Genomic DNA, 26,779 nt, shown 5'->3' on the forward strand with positions numbered 1-26,779 from the left:
GAACAATGGAAGAGTTCCGAAGCATTATTAAACGTCAGCGGAATTCCGAGAACAATGGAAGAGTTCCGAAGAATTTTTAAATGTCAGCGAATTTTGAGAACCATTGAAGAGTTCCGAAGCATTTTTAAACTTAAGTGGAATTCGGAGAACAATGGAAGAGTTATGTAGCATTTTTAAACTTCAGAAGAATTCCAGGAACAATGGAAGAGTTCCAAAGCATTTTTAAACTTCAGCAGAATTCCGAGAACAATGGAAGAGTTCTGAAGCATTTTTAAACATAATCAGAATTTCCAGAACAATGGAAGTGTTCCGAAGCATTTTTAAAATTCAGCAGAATTCCTAAAACAATACAAGAGTTGCAAAGCATTTTTAAACGTCAGCAGAATTCCGAGAACAATGGAAGAGTTCCGAAGCATTTTTAAACTTCAGTGGAATTCTGAGAACAATGGAAGAGTTCCGTAGCATTTTTAAACTTCAGAAGAATTCCAGGAACAATGGAAGAGTTCCATAGCATTTTTAAACTTCAGAAGATTTCCAGGAACAATGGAAGAGTTACGAAGCATTTTTAAACTTCGGCGGATTTCCGAGAACAATGGAAGTGTTCCGAAGTATTTTTAAACGCCAGCGGAATTCCGAGAACAATGGAAGAGTTCCGAAGCCTTTTTAAACTTTAGAGGAATTCCGAGAACAATGGAATAGTTCCGAAGGATTTTTAAACGTCTGAGAAATTCCGAGAACAATGGAATAGTTCCGAAGCATTTTTAAACTTCAGAAGAATTCCGGGAATAATGGAAGAGTTCCAAAGCATTTTTAAACTTCATCAGAATTCCGAGAACAATGGAAGAGTTCCGAAGCATTTTTAAACATCAGCAGAATTTCCACAACAATGGAAGAGTTCCGAAACATTTTTAAACTTCAGCGAAATTCCGAAAACAATGGAAGAGTTACAAAGCATTTTTAAACATCAGCAGAATTCCGAGAACAATGGAAGAGTTCCGAAGCATTTTTAAACTTCAGTGGAATTCTGAGAACAATGGAAGAGTTCCGAAGCATTTTTAAACTTCAGAAGATTTCCGGGAACAATGGAAGAATTCCAAAGCATTTTTAAACTTCAGCAGAATTCCGAGAACAATGGAAGTGTTCCGAAGCATTTTTAAACATCAGCAGAATTTCCAGAATAATGGAAGAGTTCCGTAGCATTTTTAAACTTTAGAAGAATTCCAGGAACAATGGAAGAGTTCCATAGCATTTTTAAACTTCAGAAGATTTCCAGGAACAATGGAAGAGTTCCGAAGCATTTTTAAACTTCGGCGGATTTCCGAGAACAATGGAAGTGTTCCGAAGTATTTTTAAACGCCAGCGGAATTCCGAGAACAATGCAAGAGTTCCGAAGCATTTTTAAACTTTAGAGGAATTCCGAGAACAATGGAATAGTTCCGAAGGATTTTTAAACGTCTGAGAAATTCCGAGAACAATGGAATAGTTCCGAAGCATTTTTAAACTTCAGAAGAATTCCAGGAACAATGGAAGAGTTCCAAAGCATTTTTAAACTTCAGCAGAATTCCGAGAACAATGGAAGAGTTCTGAAGCATTTTTAAACATCAGCAGAATTTCCAGAACAATGGAAGAGTTCCGAAGCATTTTTAAAATTCAGCAGAATTCCTAAAACAATACAAGAGTTGCAAAGCATTTTTAAACGTCAGCAGAATTCCGAGAACAATGGAAGAGTTCCGAAGCATTTTTAAACTTCAGTGGAATTCTGAGAACAATGGAAGAGTTCTGTAGCATTTTTAAACTTCAGAAGAATTCCCGGAATAATGGAAGAGTTCCAAAGCATTTTTAAACTTCATCAGAATTCCGAGAACAATGGAAGAGTTCCGAAGCATTTGTAACTTCAGCAGAATTCCGAGAACAATGGAAGAGTTCTGAAGCATTTTTAAACTTCAGCAGAATTCTGGGAACAATGGAAGTGTTCCGAAGCATTATTAAACATCAGCGGAATTTGTAGAACAATAGAAGACTTCCGAAGCATTTTTAAACTTCAGTGAAAATTCCGAAAACAATGCAAGAGTTGCGAAGCATTTTTAAACGTCAGCAGAATTCCGAAAACAATGGAAGAGTTCTGAAGCATTTTTAAATGTCAGCAGAATTCCGAAAATAATGGAAGAGTTCCGAAGCAAATTTAAACTTTAGCAGAATTACGTGAACAATGAAAGAGTTCCGAAGCATTTTTAAACTTCAGCAGAATTCTGAGAACAATGGTAGAGTTCCGAAGCATTTTTAAATTTCAGCGGAATTCCGAGAACAATGGATGAGTTCCGAAGCATTTTTAAATGTCAGCAGAATTCCGGGAAAAATGGAAGAATTGCGAAGCATTTTTAAACATCAGTAGAATTCAAAGAACAATGCAAGAGATCCAAAGCATTATTAAACGTCAGTGGAATTCCGAGAACCATGGAAGAGTTCCGAATGATTTTTAAACATCAGCGGAATTTCGAGAACAATGGAAGAGTTCCAAAGCATTTTTAAACTTCAATTGAATTCTGAGAACAATGGAAGAGTTCCGTAGCATTTTTAAACTTCAGAAGAATACCAGGAACAATGGAGGAGTTCCAAAGTATTTTTGAACTTCAGCAGAATTCCGAGAACAATGGAAGAGTTCTGAAGCATTTTTAAACATCAGCAAAATTTCCAGAACAATGGAAGAGTTCCGAAGCATTTTTAAATTTCAGCAGAATTCCGAGAACAATTGATGAGTTCCGAAGCATTTTTAAACGTCAGCAGAATTCTGGGAAAAGTGGAAGAATTGCGAAGCATTTTTAAAACTTCGTCGGATTTCCGTGAACAATGGAAGTATTCTGAAGTATTTTTAAAACGCCAGCGGAATTCCAAGAACAATGGAAGAGTTCCGAAGCATTTTTAAACGCCAGCAGAATTCTGAGAACAATGGAAGAGTTCCGAAGTATTTTTAAACGTCAGTGGAAGTCCGAGAACAATGGAATAGTTACGAAGCATTTTTAAACTTCAGCAGAATTACGAGAACAATGGAAGTGTTCCGAAGCATTTTTAAACATCAACAGAATTTCCACAACAATGGAAGAGTTCCGAAGCATTTTTAAACTTCAGTGGAATTCCGAAAACAATGGAAGAGTTACAAAGCATTTTTAAACATCAGCAGAATTCCGAGAACAATGGAAGAGTTCCGAAGCATTTTTAAACTTCAGCAGAATTGCGAGAACAATGGAAGAGTTCCGAAGCATTATTAAATGTCAGCGTAATTCCGAGAACAAAGGCAGAGTTCCGAAGCAAATTTAAACTTCAGCAGAATTACGTGAACAATGGAAGAGTTCCAAAGCATTTTTAAACTTTAGCAGAATTCCAGGAACAATGGAAGAGTTCTGAAGCATTTTTAAATTTCAGCAGAATTCTGGGAACAATGGAAGGGTTCCAAAGCATTTATAAACTTCAGCAGAATTCCGAGAACAATGGAAGAGTTCCGAAGCATTTTTAAATGTCAGCAGAATTCCTAGAACAATGAATGAACTCCGAAGCATTTTTAAATGTCAGCGGTATTTCGGGAACAATGGAAGTGTTCCGAAGCATTATTAAACATCAGCGGAATTCGAAGAACAATAGAAGAGTTCCGAGGCATTTTTAAACGTCAGCGGAATTCCGAGAACAATGGAAGAGTGCCAAAGCATTTTTAAAACTTCAGCGGAATTCCGAAAACAATGGAAGAATTCCGAAGCATTTTTAAACAACAGCAGAATTCCGAGAACAAAGGAAGAGTTCCTTAGCATTTTTAAATGTCAGCAGAATTCCGAGAACAATGGAAGAGTTCCCAAGGATTTTTAAACATCAGCGGAATTCCGAGAAGAATGGAAGAGTTCCGAAGCATTTTTAAACTCCGGCGGATTTCCGAGAACAATGGAAGTGTTCCGAAGCATTTTTAAAATTCAGCATAATTCTGAGAACAATGGAAGAGTTCCAAAGCATTTTTAAACGGCAGCGGAATTCAGAGAACAATGAAAGAGTTCCCAAGCATTATTAAATGTCAGCGGAATTCTAAGAACAATGGAAGAGTTCCGAAGCATTTTTAAACGTCAGCGGAATTCCTTGAACAATGAAAGAGATCGGAAGCATTTTTAAACTTCAAAAGAATTCCGGGAACAATGGAAGAGTTCCGAAACATTTTTAAGTGTAAGCAGAATTCCAAGAACAATGGAAGAGTTCCGAAGCATTTTTATAATTCAGCATAATTCTGAGAACAATGGAAGAGTTCCAAAGCATTTTTAAATGTCTGCAGAATTCCGAGAACAATGGAAGAGTTCCGAAGCATTATTAAACGTCAGCGGAATTCCGAGAACAATGGAAGAGTTCCGAAGAATTTTTAAATGTCAGCGAATTTTGAGAACCATTGAAGAGTTCCGAAGCATTTTTAAACTTAAGTGGAATTCGGAGAACAATGGAAGAGTTATGTAGCATTTTTAAACTTCAGAAGAATTCCAGGAACAATGGAAGAGTTCCAAAGCATTTTTAAACTTCAGCAGAATTCCGAGAACAATGGAAGAGTTCTGAAGCATTTTTAAACATAATCAGAATTTCCAGAACAATGGAAGTGTTCCGAAGCATTTTTAAAATTCAGCAGAATTCCTAAAACAATACAAGAGTTGCAAAGCATTTTTAAACGTCAGCAGAATTCCGAGAACAATGGAAGAGTTCCGAAGCATTTTTAAACTTCAGTGGAATTCTGAGAACAATGGAAGAGTTCCGTAGCATTTTTAAACTTCAGAAGAATTCCAGGAACAATGGAAGAGTTCCATAGCATTTTTAAACTTCAGAAGATTTCCAGGAACAATGGAAGAGTTACGAAGCATTTTTAAACTTCGGCGGATTTCCGAGAACAATGGAAGTGTTCCGAAGTATTTTTAAACGCCAGCGGAATTCCGAGAACAATGGAAGAGTTCCGAAGCCTTTTTAAACTTTAGAGGAATTCCGAGAACAATGGAATAGTTCCGAAGGATTTTTAAACGTCTGAGAAATTCCGAGAACAATGGAATAGTTCCGAAGCATTTTTAAACTTCAGAAGAATTCCGGGAATAATGGAAGAGTTCCAAAGCATTTTTAAACTTCATCAGAATTCCGAGAACAATGGAAGAGTTCCGAAGCATTTTTAAACATCAGCAGAATTTCCACAACAATGGAAGAGTTCCGAAACATTTTTAAACTTCAGCGAAATTCCGAAAACAATGGAAGAGTTACAAAGCATTTTTAAACATCAGCAGAATTCCGAGAACAATGGAAGAGTTCCGAAGCATTTTTAAACTTCAGTGGAATTCTGAGAACAATGGAAGAGTTCCGAAGCATTTTTAAACTTCAGAAGATTTCCGGGAACAATGGAAGAATTCCAAAGCATTTTTAAACTTCAGCAGAATTCCGAGAACAATGGAAGTGTTCCGAAGCATTTTTAAACATCAGCAGAATTTCCAGAATAATGGAAGAGTTCCGTAGCATTTTTAAACTTTAGAAGAATTCCAGGAACAATGGAAGAGTTCCATAGCATTTTTAAACTTCAGAAGATTTCCAGGAACAATGGAAGAGTTCCGAAGCATTTTTAAACTTCGGCGGATTTCCGAGAACAATGGAAGTGTTCCGAAGTATTTTTAAACGCCAGCGGAATTCCGAGAACAATGCAAGAGTTCCGAAGCATTTTTAAACTTTAGAGGAATTCCGAGAACAATGGAATAGTTCCGAAGGATTTTTAAACGTCTGAGAAATTCCGAGAACAATGGAATAGTTCCGAAGCATTTTTAAACTTCAGAAGAATTCCAGGAACAATGGAAGAGTTCCAAAGCATTTTTAAACTTCAGCAGAATTCCGAGAACAATGGAAGAGTTCTGAAGCATTTTTAAACATCAGCAGAATTTCCAGAACAATGGAAGAGTTCCGAAGCATTTTTAAAATTCAGCAGAATTCCTAAAACAATACAAGAGTTGCAAAGCATTTTTAAACGTCAGCAGAATTCCGAGAACAATGGAAGAGTTCCGAAGCATTTTTAAACTTCAGTGGAATTCTGAGAACAATGGAAGAGTTCTGTAGCATTTTTAAACTTCAGAAGAATTCCCGGAATAATGGAAGAGTTCCAAAGCATTTTTAAACTTCATCAGAATTCCGAGAACAATGGAAGAGTTCCGAAGCATTTGTAACTTCAGCAGAATTCCGAGAACAATGGAAGAGTTCTGAAGCATTTTTAAACTTCAGCAGAATTCTGGGAACAATGGAAGTGTTCCGAAGCATTATTAAACATCAGCGGAATTTGTAGAACAATAGAAGACTTCCGAAGCATTTTTAAACTTCAGTGAAAATTCCGAAAACAATGCAAGAGTTGCGAAGCATTTTTAAACGTCAGCAGAATTCCGAAAACAATGGAAGAGTTCTGAAGCATTTTTAAATGTCAGCAGAATTCCGAAAATAATGGAAGAGTTCCGAAGCAAATTTAAACTTTAGCAGAATTACGTGAACAATGAAAGAGTTCCGAAGCATTTTTAAACTTCAGCAGAATTCTGAGAACAATGGTAGAGTTCCGAAGCATTTTTAAATTTCAGCGGAATTCCGAGAACAATGGATGAGTTCCGAAGCATTTTTAAATGTCAGCAGAATTCCGGGAAAAATGGAAGAATTGCGAAGCATTTTTAAACATCAGTAGAATTCAAAGAACAATGCAAGAGATCCAAAGCATTATTAAACGTCAGTGGAATTCCGAGAACCATGGAAGAGTTCCGAATGATTTTTAAACATCAGCGGAATTTCGAGAACAATGGAAGAGTTCCAAAGCATTTTTAAACTTCAATTGAATTCTGAGAACAATGGAAGAGTTCCGTAGCATTTTTAAACTTCAGAAGAATACCAGGAACAATGGAGGAGTTCCAAAGTATTTTTGAACTTCAGCAGAATTCCGAGAACAATGGAAGAGTTCTGAAGCATTTTTAAACATCAGCAAAATTTCCAGAACAATGGAAGAGTTCCGAAGCATTTTTAAATTTCAGCAGAATTCCGAGAACAATTGATGAGTTCCGAAGCATTTTTAAACGTCAGCAGAATTCTGGGAAAAGTGGAAGAATTGCGAAGCATTTTTAAAACTTCGTCGGATTTCCGTGAACAATGGAAGTATTCTGAAGTATTTTTAAAACGCCAGCGGAATTCCAAGAACAATGGAAGAGTTCCGAAGCATTTTTAAACGCCAGCAGAATTCTGAGAACAATGGAAGAGTTCCGAAGTATTTTTAAACGTCAGTGGAAGTCCGAGAACAATGGAATAGTTACGAAGCATTTTTAAACTTCAGCAGAATTACGAGAACAATGGAAGTGTTCCGAAGCATTTTTAAACATCAACAGAATTTCCACAACAATGGAAGAGTTCCGAAGCATTTTTAAACTTCAGTGGAATTCCGAAAACAATGGAAGAGTTACAAAGCATTTTTAAACATCAGCAGAATTCCGAGAACAATGGAAGAGTTCCGAAGCATTTTTAAACTTCAGCAGAATTGCGAGAACAATGGAAGAGTTCCGAAGCATTATTAAATGTCAGCGTAATTCCGAGAACAAAGGCAGAGTTCCGAAGCAAATTTAAACTTCAGCAGAATTACGTGAACAATGGAAGAGTTCCAAAGCATTTTTAAACTTTAGCAGAATTCCAGGAACAATGGAAGAGTTCTGAAGCATTTTTAAATTTCAGCAGAATTCTGGGAACAATGGAAGGGTTCCAAAGCATTTATAAACTTCAGCAGAATTCCGAGAACAATGGAAGAGTTCCGAAGCATTTTTAAATGTCAGCAGAATTCCTAGAACAATGAATGAACTCCGAAGCATTTTTAAATGTCAGCGGTATTTCGGGAACAATGGAAGTGTTCCGAAGCATTATTAAACATCAGCGGAATTCGAAGAACAATAGAAGAGTTCCGAGGCATTTTTAAACGTCAGCGGAATTCCGAGAACAATGGAAGAGTGCCAAAGCATTTTTAAAACTTCAGCGGAATTCCGAAAACAATGGAAGAATTCCGAAGCATTTTTAAACAACAGCAGAATTCCGAGAACAAAGGAAGAGTTCCTTAGCATTTTTAAATGTCAGCAGAATTCCGAGAACAATGGAAGAGTTCCCAAGGATTTTTAAACATCAGCGGAATTCCGAGAAGAATGGAAGAGTTCCGAAGCATTTTTAAACTCCGGCGGATTTCCGAGAACAATGGAAGTGTTCCGAAGCATTTTTAAAATTCAGCATAATTCTGAGAACAATGGAAGAGTTCCAAAGCATTTTTAAACGGCAGCGGAATTCAGAGAACAATGAAAGAGTTCCCAAGCATTATTAAATGTCAGCGGAATTCTAAGAACAATGGAAGAGTTCCGAAGCATTTTTAAACGTCAGCGGAATTCCTTGAACAATGAAAGAGATCGGAAGCATTTTTAAACTTCAAAAGAATTCCGGGAACAATGGAAGAGTTCCGAAACATTTTTAAGTGTAAGCAGAATTCCAAGAACAATGGAAGAGTTCCGAAGCATTTTTATAATTCAGCATAATTCTGAGAACAATGGAAGAGTTCCAAAGCATTTTTAAATGTCTGCAGAATTCCGAGAACAATGGAAGAGTTCCGAAGCATTATTAAACGTCAGCGGAATTCCGAGAACAATGGAAGAGTTCCGAAGAATTTTTAAATGTCAGCGAATTTTGAGAACCATTGAAGAGTTCCGAAGCATTTTTAAACTTAAGTGGAATTCGGAGAACAATGGAAGAGTTATGTAGCATTTTTAAACTTCAGAAGAATTCCAGGAACAATGGAAGAGTTCCAAAGCATTTTTAAACTTCAGCAGAATTCCGAGAACAATGGAAGAGTTCTGAAGCATTTTTAAACATAATCAGAATTTCCAGAACAATGGAAGTGTTCCGAAGCATTTTTAAAATTCAGCAGAATTCCTAAAACAATACAAGAGTTGCAAAGCATTTTTAAACGTCAGCAGAATTCCGAGAACAATGGAAGAGTTCCGAAGCATTTTTAAACTTCAGTGGAATTCTGAGAACAATGGAAGAGTTCCGTAGCATTTTTAAACTTCAGAAGAATTCCAGGAACAATGGAAGAGTTCCATAGCATTTTTAAACTTCAGAAGATTTCCAGGAACAATGGAAGAGTTACGAAGCATTTTTAAACTTCGGCGGATTTCCGAGAACAATGGAAGTGTTCCGAAGTATTTTTAAACGCCAGCGGAATTCCGAGAACAATGGAAGAGTTCCGAAGCCTTTTTAAACTTTAGAGGAATTCCGAGAACAATGGAATAGTTCCGAAGGATTTTTAAACGTCTGAGAAATTCCGAGAACAATGGAATAGTTCCGAAGCATTTTTAAACTTCAGAAGAATTCCGGGAATAATGGAAGAGTTCCAAAGCATTTTTAAACTTCATCAGAATTCCGAGAACAATGGAAGAGTTCCGAAGCATTTTTAAACATCAGCAGAATTTCCACAACAATGGAAGAGTTCCGAAACATTTTTAAACTTCAGCGAAATTCCGAAAACAATGGAAGAGTTACAAAGCATTTTTAAACATCAGCAGAATTCCGAGAACAATGGAAGAGTTCCGAAGCATTTTTAAACTTCAGTGGAATTCTGAGAACAATGGAAGAGTTCCGAAGCATTTTTAAACTTCAGAAGATTTCCGGGAACAATGGAAGAATTCCAAAGCATTTTTAAACTTCAGCAGAATTCCGAGAACAATGGAAGTGTTCCGAAGCATTTTTAAACATCAGCAGAATTTCCAGAATAATGGAAGAGTTCCGTAGCATTTTTAAACTTTAGAAGAATTCCAGGAACAATGGAAGAGTTCCATAGCATTTTTAAACTTCAGAAGATTTCCAGGAACAATGGAAGAGTTCCGAAGCATTTTTAAACTTCGGCGGATTTCCGAGAACAATGGAAGTGTTCCGAAGTATTTTTAAACGCCAGCGGAATTCCGAGAACAATGCAAGAGTTCCGAAGCATTTTTAAACTTTAGAGGAATTCCGAGAACAATGGAATAGTTCCGAAGGATTTTTAAACGTCTGAGAAATTCCGAGAACAATGGAATAGTTCCGAAGCATTTTTAAACTTCAGAAGAATTCCAGGAACAATGGAAGAGTTCCAAAGCATTTTTAAACTTCAGCAGAATTCCGAGAACAATGGAAGAGTTCTGAAGCATTTTTAAACATCAGCAGAATTTCCAGAACAATGGAAGAGTTCCGAAGCATTTTTAAAATTCAGCAGAATTCCTAAAACAATACAAGAGTTGCAAAGCATTTTTAAACGTCAGCAGAATTCCGAGAACAATGGAAGAGTTCCGAAGCATTTTTAAACTTCAGTGGAATTCTGAGAACAATGGAAGAGTTCTGTAGCATTTTTAAACTTCAGAAGAATTCCCGGAATAATGGAAGAGTTCCAAAGCATTTTTAAACTTCATCAGAATTCCGAGAACAATGGAAGAGTTCCGAAGCATTTGTAACTTCAGCAGAATTCCGAGAACAATGGAAGAGTTCTGAAGCATTTTTAAACTTCAGCAGAATTCTGGGAACAATGGAAGTGTTCCGAAGCATTATTAAACATCAGCGGAATTTGTAGAACAATAGAAGACTTCCGAAGCATTTTTAAACTTCAGTGAAAATTCCGAAAACAATGCAAGAGTTGCGAAGCATTTTTAAACGTCAGCAGAATTCCGAAAACAATGGAAGAGTTCTGAAGCATTTTTAAATGTCAGCAGAATTCCGAAAATAATGGAAGAGTTCCGAAGCAAATTTAAACTTTAGCAGAATTACGTGAACAATGAAAGAGTTCCGAAGCATTTTTAAACTTCAGCAGAATTCTGAGAACAATGGTAGAGTTCCGAAGCATTTTTAAATTTCAGCGGAATTCCGAGAACAATGGATGAGTTCCGAAGCATTTTTAAATGTCAGCAGAATTCCGGGAAAAATGGAAGAATTGCGAAGCATTTTTAAACATCAGTAGAATTCAAAGAACAATGCAAGAGATCCAAAGCATTATTAAACGTCAGTGGAATTCCGAGAACCATGGAAGAGTTCCGAATGATTTTTAAACATCAGCGGAATTTCGAGAACAATGGAAGAGTTCCAAAGCATTTTTAAACTTCAGTTGAATTCTGAGAACAATGGAAGAGTTCCGTAGCATTTTTAAACTTCAGAAGAATACCAGGAACAATGGAGGAGTTCCAAAGTATTTTTGAACTTCAGCAGAATTCCGAGAACAATGGAAGAGTTCTGAAGCATTTTTAAACATCAGCAAAATTTCCAGAACAATGGAAGAGTTCCGAAGCATTTTTAAATTTCAGCAGAATTCCGAGAACAATTGATGAGTTCCGAAGCATTTTTAAACGTCAGCAGAATTCTGGGAAAAGTGGAAGAATTGCGAAGCATTTTTAAAACTTCGTCGGATTTCCGTGAACAATGGAAGTATTCTGAAGTATTTTTAAAACGCCAGCGGAATTCCAAGAACAATGGAAGAGTTCCGAAGCATTTTTAAACGCCAGCAGAATTCTGAGAACAATGGAAGAGTTCCGAAGTATTTTTAAACGTCAGTGGAAGTCCGAGAACAATGGAATAGTTACGAAGCATTTTTAAACTTCAGCAGAATTACGAGAACAATGGAAGTGTTCCGAAGCATTTTTAAACATCAACAGAATTTCCACAACAATGGAAGAGTTCCGAAGCATTTTTAAACTTCAGTGGAATTCCGAAAACAATGGAAGAGTTACAAAGCATTTTTAAACATCAGCAGAATTCCGAGAACAATGGAAGAGTTCCGAAGCATTTTTAAACTTCAGCAGAATTGCGAGAACAATGGAAGAGTTCCGAAGCATTATTAAATGTCAGCGTAATTCCGAGAACAAAGGCAGAGTTCCGAAGCAAATTTAAACTTCAGCAGAATTACGTGAACAATGGAAGAGTTCCAAAGCATTTTTAAACTTTAGCAGAATTCCAGGAACAATGGAAGAGTTCTGAAGCATTTTTAAATTTCAGCAGAATTCTGGGAACAATGGAAGGGTTCCAAAGCATTTATAAACTTCAGCAGAATTCCGAGAACAATGGAAGAGTTCTGAAGCATTTTTAAATGTCAGCGGTATTTCGGGAACAATGGAAGTGTTCCGAAGCATTATTAAACATCAGCGGAATTCGAAGAACAATAGAAGAGTTCCGAGGCATTTTTAAACGTCAGCGGAATTCCGAGAACAATGGAAGAGTGCCAAAGCATTTTTAAAACTTCAGCGGAATTCCGAAAACAATGGAAGAATTCCGAAGCATTTTTAAACAACAGCAGAATTCCGAGAACAAAGGAAGAGTTCCTTAGCATTTTTAAATGTCAGCAGAATTCCGAGAACAATGGAAGAGTTCCCAAGGATTTTTAAACATCAGCGGAATTCCGAGAAGAATGGAAGAGTTCCGAAGCATTTTTAAACTCCGGCGGATTTCCGAGAACAATGGAAGTGTTCCGAAGCATTTTTAAAATTCAGCATAATTCTGAGAACAATGGAAGAGTTCCAAAGCATTTTTAAACGGCAGCGGAATTCAGAGAACAATGAAAGAGTTCCCAAGCATTATTAAATGTCAGCGGAATTCTAAGAACAATGGAAGAGTTCCGAAGCATTTTTAAACGTCATCGGAATTCCTTGAACTATGAAAGAGATCGGAAGCATTTTTAAACTTCAAAAGAATTCCGGGAACAATGGAAGAGTTCCGAAACATTTTTAAGTGTAAGCAGAATTCCAAGAACAATGGAAGAGTTCCGAAGCATTTTTATAATTCAGCATAATTCTGAGAACAATGGAAGAGTTCCAAAGCATTTTTAAATGTCTGCAGAATTCCGAGAACAATGGAAGAGTTATGTAGCATTTTTAAACTTCAGAAGAATTCCAGGAACAATGGAAGAGTTCCAAAGCATTTTTAAATGTCTGCAGAATTCCGAGAACAATGGAAGAGTTATGTAGCATTTTTAAACTTCAGAAGAATTCCAGGAACAATGGAAGAGTTCCAAAGCATTTTTAAACTTCAACAGAATTCCGAGAACAATGGAAGAGTTCTGAAGCATTTTTAAACATCAGCAGAATTTCCAGAACAATGGAAGAGTTCCGAAGCATTTTTAAAATTCAGCAGAATTCCTAAAACAATACAAGAGTTGCAAAGCATTTTTAAACGTCAGCAGAATTCCGAGAACAATGGAAGAGTTCCGAAGCATTTTTAAACTTCAGTGGAATTCTGAGAACAATGGAAGAGTTCCGTAGCATTTTTAAACTTCAGAAGAATTCCAGGAACAATGGAAGAGTTCCATAGCATTTTTAAACTTCAGAAGATTTCCAGGAACAATGGAATAGTTACGAAGCATTTTTAAACTTCGGCGGATTTCCGAGAACAATGGAAGTGTTCCGAAGTATTTTTAAATGCCAGCGGAATTCCGAGAACAATGGAAGAGTTCCGAAGCATTTTTAAACTTCAGAGGAATTCCGAGAACAATGGAATAGTTCCGAAGGATTTTTAAACGTCTGAGAAATTCCGAGAACAATGGAATAGTTCCGAAGCATTTTTAAACTTCAGAAGAATTCCCGGAATAATGGAAGAGTTCCAAAGCATTTTTAAACTTCATCAGAATTCCGAGAACAATGGAAGAGTTCCGAAGCATTTGTAACTTCAGCAGAATTCCGAGAACAATGGAAGAGTTCTGAAGCATTTTTAAACTTCAGCAGAATTCTGGGAACAATGGAAGTGTTCCGAAGCATTATTAAACATCAGCGGAATTTGTAGAACAATAGAAGACTTCCGAAGCATTTTTAAACTTCAGTGAAAATTCCGAAAACAATGCAAGAGTTGCGAAGCATTTTTAAACGTCAGCAGAATTCCGAAAACAATGGAAGAGTTCTGAAGCATTTTTAAATGTCAGCAGAATTCCGAAAATAATGGAAGAGTTCCGAAGCAAATTTAAACTTTAGCAGAATTACGTGAACAATGAAAGAGTTCCGAAGCATTTTTAAACTTCAGCAGAATTCTGAGAACAATGGTAGAGTTCAGAAGCATTTTTAAATTTCAGCGGAATTCCGAGAACAATGGATGAGTTCCGAAGCATTTTTAAATGTCAGCAGAATTCCGGGAAAAATGGAAGAATTGCGAAGCATTTTTAAACATCAGTAGAATTCAAAGAACAATGCAAGAGATCCAAAGCATTATTAAACGTCAGTGGAATTCCGAGAACCATGGAAGAGTTCCGAATGATTTTTAAACATCAGCGGAATTTCGAGAACAATGGAAGAGTTCCGAAGCATTTTTAAACTTCAATTGAATTCTGAGAACAATGGAAGAGTTCCGTAGCATTTTTAAACTTCAGAAGAATACCAGGAACAATGGAGGAGTTCCAAAGCATTTTTGAACTTCAGCAGAATTCCGAGAACAATGGAAGAGTTCTGAAGCATTTTTAAACATCAGCAAAATTTCCAGAACAATGGAAGAGTTCCGAAGCATTTTTAAATTTCAGCAGAATTCCAATAACAATGGAAGTGTTCCGAAGCATTTTTAAACGTCAACGGATTTCCTAGAACAATGGAAGAGTTCCATAGCATTATTTAACGTCAGCGGAATTCTGAGAACAATGGAAGTGTTCCGAAGCATTATTAAACATCAGCGGAATTTGTAGAACAATAAAAGACTTCTGAAGCATTTTTAAACTTCAGTGAAAATTCCGAAAACAATGCAAGAGTTGCGAAGCATTTTTAAATGGCAGCAGAATTCCGAGAACAATGGAAGAGTTCCGAAGCATTTTTAAACTTCAGTACAATTGCGAGAACAATGGAAGAGTTCCGAAGCAAATTTAAACTTTAGCAGAATTTCGTGAACAATGGAAGAGTTCCGAAGCATTTTTAAACTTTCGCAGATTTCCGAGAACAATGGATGAGTTCCGAAGCATTTTTAAACGTCAGCAGAATTCTGGGAAAAGTGGAAGAATTGCGAAGCATTTTTAAAACTTCGTCGGATTTCCGTGAACAATGGAAGTGTTCTGAAGTATTTTTAAAACGCCAGCGGAATTCCAAGAACAATGGAAGAGTTCCGAAGCATTTTTAAACGCCAGCAGAATTCTGAGAACAATGGAAGAGTTCCGAAGTATTTTTAAACGTCAGTGGAAGTCCGAGAACAATGGAATAGTTACGAAGCATTTTTAAACTTCAGCAGAATTACGAGAACAATGGAAGTGTTCCGAAGCATTTTTAAACATCAACAGAATTTCCACAACAATGGAAGAGTTCCGAAGCATTTTTAAACTTCAGTGGAATTCCGAAAACAATGGAAGAGTTACAAAGCATTTTTAAACATCAGCAGAATTCCGAGAACAATGGAAGAGTTCCGAAGCATTTTTAAACTTCAGCAGAATTGCGAGAACAATGGAAGAGTTCCGAAGCATTATTAAATGTCAGCGTAATTCCGAGAACAAAGGCAGAGTTCCGAAGCAAATTTAAACTTCAGCAGAATTACGTGAACAATGGAAGAGTTCCAAAGCATTTTTAAACTTTAGCAGAATTCCAGGAACAATGGAAGAGTTCTGAAGCATTTTTAAATTTCAGCAGAATTCTGGGAACAATGGAAGGGTTCCAAAGCATTTATAAACTTCAGCAGAATTCCGAGAACAATGGAAGAGTTCCGAAGCATTTTTAAATGTCAGCAGAATTCCTAGAACAATGAATGAACTCCGAAGCATTTTTAAATGTCAGCGGTATTTCGGGAACAATGGAAGTGTTCCGAAGCATTATTAAACATCAGCGGAATTCGAAGAACAATAGAAGAGTTCCGAGGCATTTTTAAACGTCAGCGGAATTCCGAGAACAATGGAAGAGTGCCAAAGCATTTTTAAAACTTCAGCGGAATTCCGAAAACAATGGAAGAATTCCAAAGCATTTTTAAACAACAGCAGAATTCCGAGAACAAAGGAAGAGTTCCTTAGCATTTTTAAATGTCAGCAGAATTCCGAGAACAATGGAAGAGTTCCCAAGGATTTTTAAACATCAGCGGAATTCCGAGAAGAATGGAAGAGTTCCGAAGCATTTTTAAACTCCGGCGGATTTCCGAGAACAATGGAAGTGTTCCGAAGCATTTTTAAAATTCAGCATAATTCTGAGAACAATGGAAGAGTTCCAAAGCATTTTTAAACGGCAGCGGAATTCAGAGAACAATGAAAGAGTTCCCAAGCATTATTAAATGTCAGCGGAATTCTAAGAACAATGGAAGAGTTCCGAAGCATTTTTAAACGTCAGCGGAATTCCTTGAACAATGAAAGAGATCGGAAGCATTTTTAAACTTCAAAAGAATTCCGGGAACAATGGAAGAGTTCCGAAACATTTTTAAGTGTAAGCAGAATTCCAAGAACAATGGAAGAGTTCCGAAGCATTTTTATAATTCAGCATAATTCTGAGAACAATGGAAGAGTTCCAAAGCATTTTTAAATGTCTGCAGAATTCCGAGAACAATGGAAGAGTTCCGAAGCATAATTAAACGTCAGCGGAATTCCGAGAACAATGGAAGAGTTCCGAAGAACTTTTAAATGTCAGCGAATTTTGAGAACCATTGAAGAGTTCCGAAGCATTTTTAAACTTAAGTGGAATTCGGAGAACAATGGAAGAGTTATGTAGCATTTTTAAACTTCAGAAGAATTCCAGGAACAATGGAAGAGTTCCAAAGCATTTTTAAACTTCAGCAGAATTCCGAGAACAATGGAAGAGTTCTGAAGCATTTTTAAACATCAGCAGAATTTCCAGAACAATGGAAGTGTTCCGAAGCATTTTTAAAATTCAGCAGAATTCCTAAAACAATACAAGAGTTGCAAAGCATTTTTAAACGTCAGCAGAATTCCGAGAACAATGGAAGAGTTCCGAAGCATTTTTAAACTTCAGTGGAATTCTGAGAACAATGGAAGAGTTCCGTAGCATTTTTAAACTTCAGAAGAATTCCAGGAACAATGGAAGAGTTCCATAGCATTTTTAAACTTCAGAAGATTTCCAGGAACAATGGAAGAGTTACGAAGCATTTTTAAACTTCGGCGGATTTCCGAGAACAATGGAAGTGTTCCGAAGTATTTTTAAACGCCAGCGGAATTCCGAGAACAATGGAAGAGTTCCGAAGCCTTTTTAAACTTTAGAGGAATTCCGAGAACAATGGAATAGTTCCGAAGGATTTTTAAACGTCTGAGAAATTCCGAGAACAATGGAATAGTTCCGAAGCATTTTTAAACTTCAGAAGAATTCCGGGAATAATGGAAGAGTTCCAAAGCATTTTTAAACTTCATCAGAATTCCGAGAACAATGGAAGAGTTCCGAAGCATTTTTAAACATCAGCAGAATTTCCACAACAATGGAAGAGTTCCGAAACATTTTTAAACTTCAGCGAAATTCCGAAAACAATGGAAGAGTTACAAAGCATTTTTAAACATCAGCAGAATTCCGAGAACAATGGAAGAGTTCCGAAGCTTTTTTAAACATAAGCATAATTCCGAGAACAATGGAAGACTTCCGAAGCATTTTTAAACATCAGCAGATTCCAAGAACAATGGAAGAGTTCTGAAGGATTTTTAAACGTCAGCGGAATTCCGAAAACAATGGAAGGGTTCCGAAGCATTTTTAAACTTCAACGGAATTCTGAGAACAATGGAAGAGTTAAGAAGCATTTTTAAACTGCAGCGGAATTCCGAGAACAATGGAATAGTTCCTTAGCATTTTTAAATGTCAGCGGAAATCCGGGAACAATGGAAGAGTTCCGAAGCATTATTAAACGTCAGCAGAATTCCAAGAACAATGGATGAGTTCAGAAGCATTTTTAAAAGTCGGCGGAATTCCAAATACAATGGAAGAGTTATAAAGCATTTTTAAAACTACAGCGGAATTCAACAAAAAATGAAAGAGTTCCAAAGCATTATTAAATGTCAGCGGATTTCTGAGAACAATGGAAGAGTTCCGAAGCATTTTTAAACGTCAGCGTAATTCCAAGAACAATGGAATTGTTCCGAAGGATTTTTAAACGTCAGCGGAATTCCAAGAACAATGGAATAGTTCCGAAGCATTTTTATACTTCAGTGGAATTCTGAGAACAATGGAAGAGTTACGAAGCATTTTTAAACTTCAGAAGATTTCCGGGAACAATGGAAGAATTCCAAAGCATTTTTAAACTTCAGCAGAATTCCGAGAACAATGGAAGTGTTCCGAAGCATTTTTAAACATCAGCAGAATTTCCAGAATAATGGAAGAGTTCCGTTGCATTTTTAAACTTCAGAAGAATTCCAGGAACAATGGAAGAGTTCCATAGCATTTTTAAACTTCAGAAGATTTCCAGGAACAATGGAAGAGTTCCGAAGCATTTTTAAACTTCGGCGGATTTCCGAGAACAATGGAAGTGTTCCGAAGTATTTTTAAACGCCAGCGGAATTCCGAGAACAATGCAAGAGTTCCGAAGCATTTTTAAACTTTAGAGGAATTCCGAGAACAATGGAATAGTTCCGAAGGATTTTTAAACGTCTGAGAAATTCCGAGAACAATGGAATAGTTCCGAAGCATTTTTAAACTTCAGAAGAATTCCGGGAATAATGGAAGAGTTCCAAAGCATTTTTAAACTTCATCAGAATTCCGAGAACAATGGAAGAGTTCCGAAGCATTTTTAAACATCAGCAGAATTTCCACAACAAGGGAAGAGTTCCGAAACATTTTTAAACTTCAGCGGAATTCTGAAAACAATGGAAGAGTTCTGAAGCATTTTTAAACTTCAGCAGAATTCTGAGAACAATGGAAGTGTTCCGAAGCATTATTAAACATCAGCGGAATTTGTAGAACAATAAAAGACTTCCGAAGCATTTTTAAACTTCAGTGAAAATTCCGAAAACAATGCAAGAGTTGCGAAGCATTTTTAAATGGCAGCAGAATTCCGAGAACAATGGAAGAGTTCCGAAGCATTTTTAAACTTCAGTACAATTGCGAGAACAATGGAAGAGTTCCGAAGCAAATTTAAACTTTAGCAGAATTTCGTGAACAATGGAAGAGTTCCGAAGCATTTTTAAACTTTCGCAGATTTCCGAGAACAATGGATGAGTTCCGAAGCATTTTTAAACGTCAGCAGAATTCTGGGAAAAGTGGAAGAATTGCGAAGCATTTTTAAAACTTCGTCAGATTTCCGTGAACAATGGAAGTGTTCTGAAGTATTTTTAAAACGCCAGCGGAATTCCAAGAACAATGGAAGAGTTCCGAAGCATTTTTAAACGCCAGCAGAATTCTGAGAACAATGGAAGAGTTCCGAAGTATTTTTAAACGTCAGTGGAAGTCCGAGAACAATGGAATAGTTACGAAGCATTTTTAAACTTCAGCAGAATTACGAGAACAATGGAAGTGTTCCGAAGCATTTTTAAACATCAACAGAATTTCCACAACAATGGAAGAGTTCCGAAGCATTTTTAAACTTCAGTGGAATTCCGAAAACAATGGAAGAGTTACAAAGCATTTTTAAACATCAGCAGAATTCCGAGAACAATGGAAGAGTTCCGAAGCATTTTTAAACTTCAGCAGAATTGCGAGAACAATGGAAGAGTTCCGAAGCATTATTAAATGTCAGCGTAATTCCGAGAACAAAGGCAGAGTTCCGAAGCAAATTTAAACTTCAGCAGAATTACGTGAACAATGGAAGAGTTCCAAAGCATTTTTAAACTTTAGCAGAATTCCAGGAACAATGGAAGAGTTCTGAAGCATTTTTAAATTTCAGCAGAATTCTGGGAACAATGGAAGGGTTCCAAAGCATTTATAAACTTCAGCAGAATTCCGAGAACAATGGAAGAGTTCCGAAGCATTTTTAAATGTCAGCAGAATTCCTAGAACAATGAATGAACTCCGAAGCATTTTTAAATGTCAGCGGTATTTCGGGAACAATGGAAGTGTTCCGAAGCATTATTAAACATCAGCGGAATTCGAAGAACAATAGAAGAGTTCCGAGGCATTTTTAAATGTCAGCGGAATTCCGAGAACAATGGAAGAGTGCCAAAGCATTTTTAAAACTTCAGCGGAATTCCGAAAACAATGGAAGAATTCCGAAGCATTTTTAAACAACAGCAGAATTCCGAGAACAAAGGAAGAGTTCCTTAGCATTTTTAAATGTCAGCAGAATTCCGAGAACAATGGAAGAGTTCCCAAGGATTTTTAAACATCAGCGGAATTCCGAGAAGAATGGAAGAGTTCCGAAGCATTTTTAAACTCCGGCGGATTTCCGAGAACAATGGAAGTGTTCCGAAGCATTTTTAAAATTCAGCATAATTCTGAGAACAATGGAAGAGTTCCAAAGCATTTTTAAACGGCAGCGGAATTCAGAGAACAATGAAAGAGTTCCCAAGCATTATTAAATGTCAGCGGAATTCTAAGAACAATGGAAGAGTTCCGAAGCATTTTTAAACGTCAGCGGAATTCCTTGAACAATGAAAGAGATCGGAAGCATTTTTAAACTTCAAAAGAATTCCGGGAACAATGGAAGAGTTCCGAAACATTTTTAAGTGTAAGCAGAATTCCAAGAACAATGGAAGAGTTCCGAAGCATTTTTATAATTCAGCATAATTCTGAGAACAATGGAAGAGTTCCAAAGCATTTTTAAATGTCTGAAGAATTCCGAGAACAATGGAAGAGTTCCGAAGCATTATTAAACGTCAGCGGAATTCCGAGAACAATGGAAGAGTTCCGAAGAATTTTTAAACGTCAGCGAATTTTGAGAACCATTGAAGAGTTCCGAAGCATTTTTAAACTTAAGTGGAATTCGGAGAACAATGGAAGAGTTATGTAGCATTTTTAAACTTCAGAAGAATTCCAGGAACAATGGAAGAGTTCCAAAGCATTTTTAAACTTCAGCAGAATTCCGAGAACAATGGAAGAGTTCTGAAGCATTTTTAAACATCAGCAGAATTTCCAGAACAATGGAAGAGTTCCGAAGCATTTTTAAAATTCAGCAGAATTCCTAAAACAATACAAGAGTTGCAAAGCATTTTTAAACGTCAGCAGAATTCCGAGAACAATGGAAGAGTTCCGAAGCATTTTTAAACTTCAGTGGAATTCTGAGAACAATGGAAGAGTTCCGTAGCATTTTTAAACTTCAGAAGAATTCCAGGAACAATGGAAGAGTTCCATAGCATTTTTAAACTTCAGAAGATTTCCAGGAACAATGGAAGAGTTACGAAGCATTTTTAAACTTCGGCGGATTTCCGAGAACAATGGAAGTGTTCCGAAGTATTTTTAAATGCCAGCGGAATTCTGAGAACAATGGAAGAGTTCCGAAGCATTTTTAAACTTTAGAGGAATTCCGAGAACAATGGAATAGTTCCGAAGGATTTTTAAACGTCTGAGAAATTCCGAGAACAATGGAATAGTTCCGAAGCATTTTTAAACTTCAGAAGAATTCCGGGAATAATGGAAGAGTTCCAAAGCATTTTTAAACTTCATCAGAATTCCGAGAACAATGGAAGAGTTCCGAAGCATTTTTAAACATCAGCAGAATTTCCACAACAATGGAAGAGTTCCGAAACATTTTTAAACTTCAGCGGAATTCCGAAAACAATGGAAGAGTTACAAAGCATTTTTAAACATCAGCAGAATTCCGAGAACAATGGAAGAGTTCCGAAGCTTTTTTAAACATAAGCATAATTCCGAGAACAATGGAAGACTTCCGAAGCATTTTTAAACATCAGCAGATTCCAAGAACAATGGAAGAGTTCTGAAGGATTTTTAAACGTCAGCGGAATTCCAAAAACAATGGAAGGGTTCCGAAGCATTTTTAAACTTCAACGGAATTCTGAGAACAATGGAAGAGTTAAGAAGCATTTTTAAACTGCAGCGGAATTCCGAGAACAATGGAATAGTTCCTTAGCATTTTTAAATGTCAGCGGAAATCCGGTAACAATGGAAGAGTTCCGAAGCATTATTAAATGTCAGCGGAATTCCAAGAACAATGGATGAGTTCCGAAGCATTTTTAAAAGTCAGCGGAATTCCAAATACAATGGAAGAGTTATAAAGCGTTTTTAAAACTACAGCGGAATTCAAAGAAAAATGAAAGAGTTCCGAAGCATTATTAAATGTCAGCGGATTTCTGAGAACAATGGAAGAGTTCCGAAGCATTTCTAAACGTCAGCGGAATTCTGAGAACAATGGAATTGTTCCGAAGGATTTTTAAACGTCAGCGGAATTCCAAGAACAATGGAATAGTTCCGAAGCATTTTTAAACTTCAGTGGAATTCTGAGAACAATGGAAGAGTTCCGAAGCATTTTTAAACTTCAGAAGATTTCCGGGAACAATGGAAGAATTCCAAAGCATTTTTAAACTTCAGCAGAATTCCGAGAACAATGGAAGTGTTCCGAAGCATTTTTAAACATCAGCAGAATTTCCAGAATAATGGAAGAGTTCCGAAGCATTTTTAAACTTCAGCGGTATTCCGAAAACAATGGAAGAGTTACAAAGCATTTTTAAACATCAGCAGAATTCCGAGAACAATGGAAGAGTTCCGAAGCATTTTTAAACTTCAGCGGAATTACGACAACAATGGAAAAGTTCCGAAGCATTATTAAATGTCAGCGGAATTCCGAGAACAAAGGAAGAGTTCCCAAGCAAATTTAAACTTCAGCAGAATTACGTGAACAATGGAAGAGTTCCGAAGCATTTGTAAACGTCAGCAGAATTCCGAAAACAATGGAAGAGTTCCGAAGCATTTTTAAATGTCAGCAGAATTCTGAGAACAATGGAAGTGTTCCGAAGCATTATTAAACATCAGCGGAATTTGTAGAACAATAGAAGACTTCCAAAGCATTTTTAAACTTCAGTGAAAATTCCGAAAACAATGCAAGAGTTGCGAAGCATTTTTAAACGTCAGCAGAATTCCGAAAACAATGGAAGAGTTCCGAAGCAAATTTAAACTTTAGCAGAATTACGTGAATAATGGAAGAGTTCCGAAGCATTTTTAAACTTCAGCAGAATTCCGAGAACAATGGTAGAGTTCCGAAGCATTATTAAATGTCAGCGGAATTCTGAGAACAAAGGAAGAGTTCCCAAGCAAATTTAAACTTCAGCAGAATTACGTGAACAATGGAAGAGTTCCGAAGCATTTGTAACTTCAGCAGAATTCCGAGAACAATGGAAGAGTTCTGAAGCATTTTTAAACTTCAGCAGAATTCTGGGAACAATGGAAGTGTTCCGAAGCATTATTAAACATCAGCGGAATTTGTAGAACAATAGAAGACTTCCGAAGCATTTTTAAACTTCAGTGAAAATTCCGAAAACAATGCAAGAGTTGCGAAGCATTTTTAAACGTCAGCAGAATTCCGAAAACAATGGAAGAGTTCTGAAGCATTTTTAAATGTCAGCAGAATTCCGAAAATAATGGAAGAGTTCCGAAGCAAATTTAAACTTTAGCAGAATTACGTGAACAATGAAAGAGTTCCGAAGCATTTTTAAACTTCAGCAGAATTCTGAGAACAATGGTAGAGTTCCGAAGCATTTTTAAATTTCAGCGGAATTCCGAGAACAATGGATGAGTTCCGAAGCATTTTTAAATGTCAGCAGAATTCCGGGAAAAATGGAAGAATTGCGAAGCATTTTTAAACATCAGTAGAATTCAAAGAACAATGCAAGAGATCCAAAGCATTATTAAACGTCAGTGGAATTCCGAGAACCATGGAAGAGTTCCGAATGATTTTTAAACATCAGCGGAATTTCGAGAACAATGGAAGAGTTCCGAAGCATTTTTAAACTTCAATTGAATTCTGAGAACAATGGAAGAGTTCCGTAGCATTTTTAAACTTCAGAAGAATACCAGGAACAATGGAGGAGTTCCAAAGCATTTTTGAACTTCAGCAGAATTCCGAGAACAATGGAAGAGTTCTGAAGCATTTTTAAACATCAGCAAAATTTCCAGAACAATGGAAGAGTTCCGAAGCATTTTTAAATTTCAGCAGAATTCCGAGAACAATTGATGAGTTCCGAAGCATTTTTAAACTACAGCAGAATTCCAATAACAATGGAAGAGTTCCGAAGCATTTTTAAACGTCAACGGATTTCCTAGAACAATGGAAGAGTTCCATAGCATTATTTAACGTCAGCGGAATTCTGAGAACAATGGAAGTGTTCCGAAGCATTATTAAACATCAGCGGAATTTGTAGAACAATAAAAGACTTCCGAAGCATTTTTAAACTTCAGTGAAAATTCCGAAAACAATGCAAGAGTTGCGAAGCATTTTTAAATGGCAGCAGAATTCCGAGAACAATGGAAGAGTTCCGAAGCATTTTTAAACTTTCGCAGATTTCCGAGAACAATGGATGAGTTCCGAAGCATTTTTAAACGTCAGCAGAATTCTGGGAAAAGTGGAAGAATTGCGAAGCATTTTTAAAACTTCGTCGGATTTCCGTGAACAATGGAAGTGTTCTGAAGTATTTTTAAAACGCCAGCCGTATTCCAAGAACAATGGAAGAGTTCCGAAGCATTTTTAAACGCCAGCAGAATTCTGAGAACAATGGAAGAGTTCCGAAGTATTTTTAAACGTCAGTGGAAGTCCGAGAACAATGGAATAGTTACGAAGCATTTTTAAACTTCAGCAGAATTACGAGAACAATGGAAGTGTTCCGAAGCATTTTTAAACATCAACAGAATTTCCACAACAATAGAAGAGTTCCGAAGCATTTTTAAACTTCAGTGGAATTCCGAAAACAATGGAAGAGTTACAAAGCATTTTTAAACATCAGCAGAATTCCGAGAACAATGGAAGAGTTCCGAAGCATTTTTAAACTTCAGCAGAATTGCGAGAACAATGGAAGAGTTCCGAAGCATTATTAAATGTCAGCGTAATTCCGAGAACAAAGGCAGAGTTCCGAAGCAAATTTAAACTTCAGCAGAATTACGTGAACAATGGAAGAGTTCCAAAGCATTTTTAAACTTTAGCAGAATTCCAGGAACAATGGAAGAGTTCTGAAGCATTTTTAAATTTCAGCAGAATTCTGGGAACAATGGAAGGGTTCCAAAGCATTTATAAACTTCAGCAGAATTCCGAGAACAATGGAAGAGTTCCGAAGCATTTTTAAATGTCAGCAGAATTCCTAGAACAATGAATGAACTCCGAAGCATTTTTAAATGTCAGCGGTATTTCGGGAACAATGGAAGTGTTCCGAAGCATTATTAAACATCAGCGGAATTCGAAGAACAATAGAAGAGTTCCGAGGCATTTTTAAACGTCAGCGGAATTCCGAGAACAATGGAAGAGTGCCAAAGCATTTTTAAAACTTCAGCGGAATTCCGAAAACAATGGAAGAATTCCGAAGCATTTTTAAACAACAGCAGAATTCCGAGAACAAAGGAAGAGTTCCTTAGCATTTTTAAATGTCAGCAGAATTCCGAGAACAATGAATGAACTCCGAAGCATTTTTAAATGTCAGCAGAATTCCGAGAACAATGGAAGAGTTCCCAAGGATTTTTAAACATCAGCGGAATTCCGAGAAGAATGGAAGAGTTCCGAAGCATTTTTAAACTCCGGCGGATTTCCGAGAACAATGGAAGTGTTCCGAAGCATTTTTAAAATTCAGCATAATTCTGAGAACAATGGAAGAGTTCCAAAGCATTTTTAAACGGCAGCGGAATTCAGAGAACAATGAAAGAGTTCCCAAGCATTATTAAATGTCAGCGGAATTCTAAGAACAATGGAAGAGTTCCGAAGCATTTTTAAATGTCAGCGGAATTCCTTGAACAATGAAAGAGATCGGAAGCATTTTTAAACTTCAAAAGAATTCCGGGAACAATGGAAGAGTTCCGAAACATTTTTATAATTCAGCATAATTCTGAGAACAATGGAAGAGTTCCAAAGCATTTTTAAATGTCTGCAGAATTCCGAGAACAATGGAAGAGTTCCGAAGCATTATTAAACGTCAACGGAATTCCGAGAACAATGGAAGAGTTCCGAAGAATTTTTAAACGTCAGCGAATTTTGAGAACCATTGAAGAGTTCCGAAGCATTTTTAAACTTAAGTGGAATTCAGAGAACAATGGAAGAGTTATGTAGCATTTTTAAACTTCAGAAGAATTCCAGGAACAATGGAAGAGTTCCAAAGCATTTTTAAACTTCAGCAGAATTCCGAGAACAATGGAAGAGTTCTGAAGCATTTTTAAACATCAGCAGAATTTCCAGAACAATGGAAGAGTTCCGAAGCATTTTTAAAATTCAGCAGAATTCCTAAAACAATACAAGAGTTGCAAAGCATTTTTAAACGTCAGCAGAATTCCGAGAACAATGGAAGAGTTCCGAAGCATTTTTAAACTTCAGTGGAATTCTGAGAACAATGGAAGAGTTCCGTAGCATTTTTAAACTTCAGAAGAATTCCAGGAACAATGGAAGAGTTCCATAGCATTTTTAAACTTCAGAAGATTTCCAGGAACAATGGAAGAGTTCCGAAGCTTTTTTAAACATAAGCATAATTCCGAGAACAATGGAAGACTTCCGAAGCATTTTTAAACATCAGCAGATTCCAAGAACAATGGAAGAGTTCTGAAGGATTTTTAAACGTCAGCGGAATTCCAAAAACAATGGAAGGGTTCCGAAGCATTTTTAAACTTCAACGGAATTCTGAGAACAATGGAAGAGTTAAGAAGCATTTTTAAACTGCAGCGGAATTCCGAGAACAATGGAATAGTTCCTTAGCATTTTTAAATGTCAGCGGAAATCCGGGAACAATGGA

The sequence above is a fragment of the Phyllobates terribilis genome, unplaced genomic scaffold (genome assembly GCF_046119375.1).
Source record: "Phyllobates terribilis strain yellow unplaced genomic scaffold, ASM4611937v1 Scaffold_2__4_contigs__length_985480577, whole genome shotgun sequence".
Classification (NCBI taxonomy): domain Eukaryota; kingdom Metazoa; phylum Chordata; class Amphibia; order Anura; family Dendrobatidae; genus Phyllobates; species Phyllobates terribilis.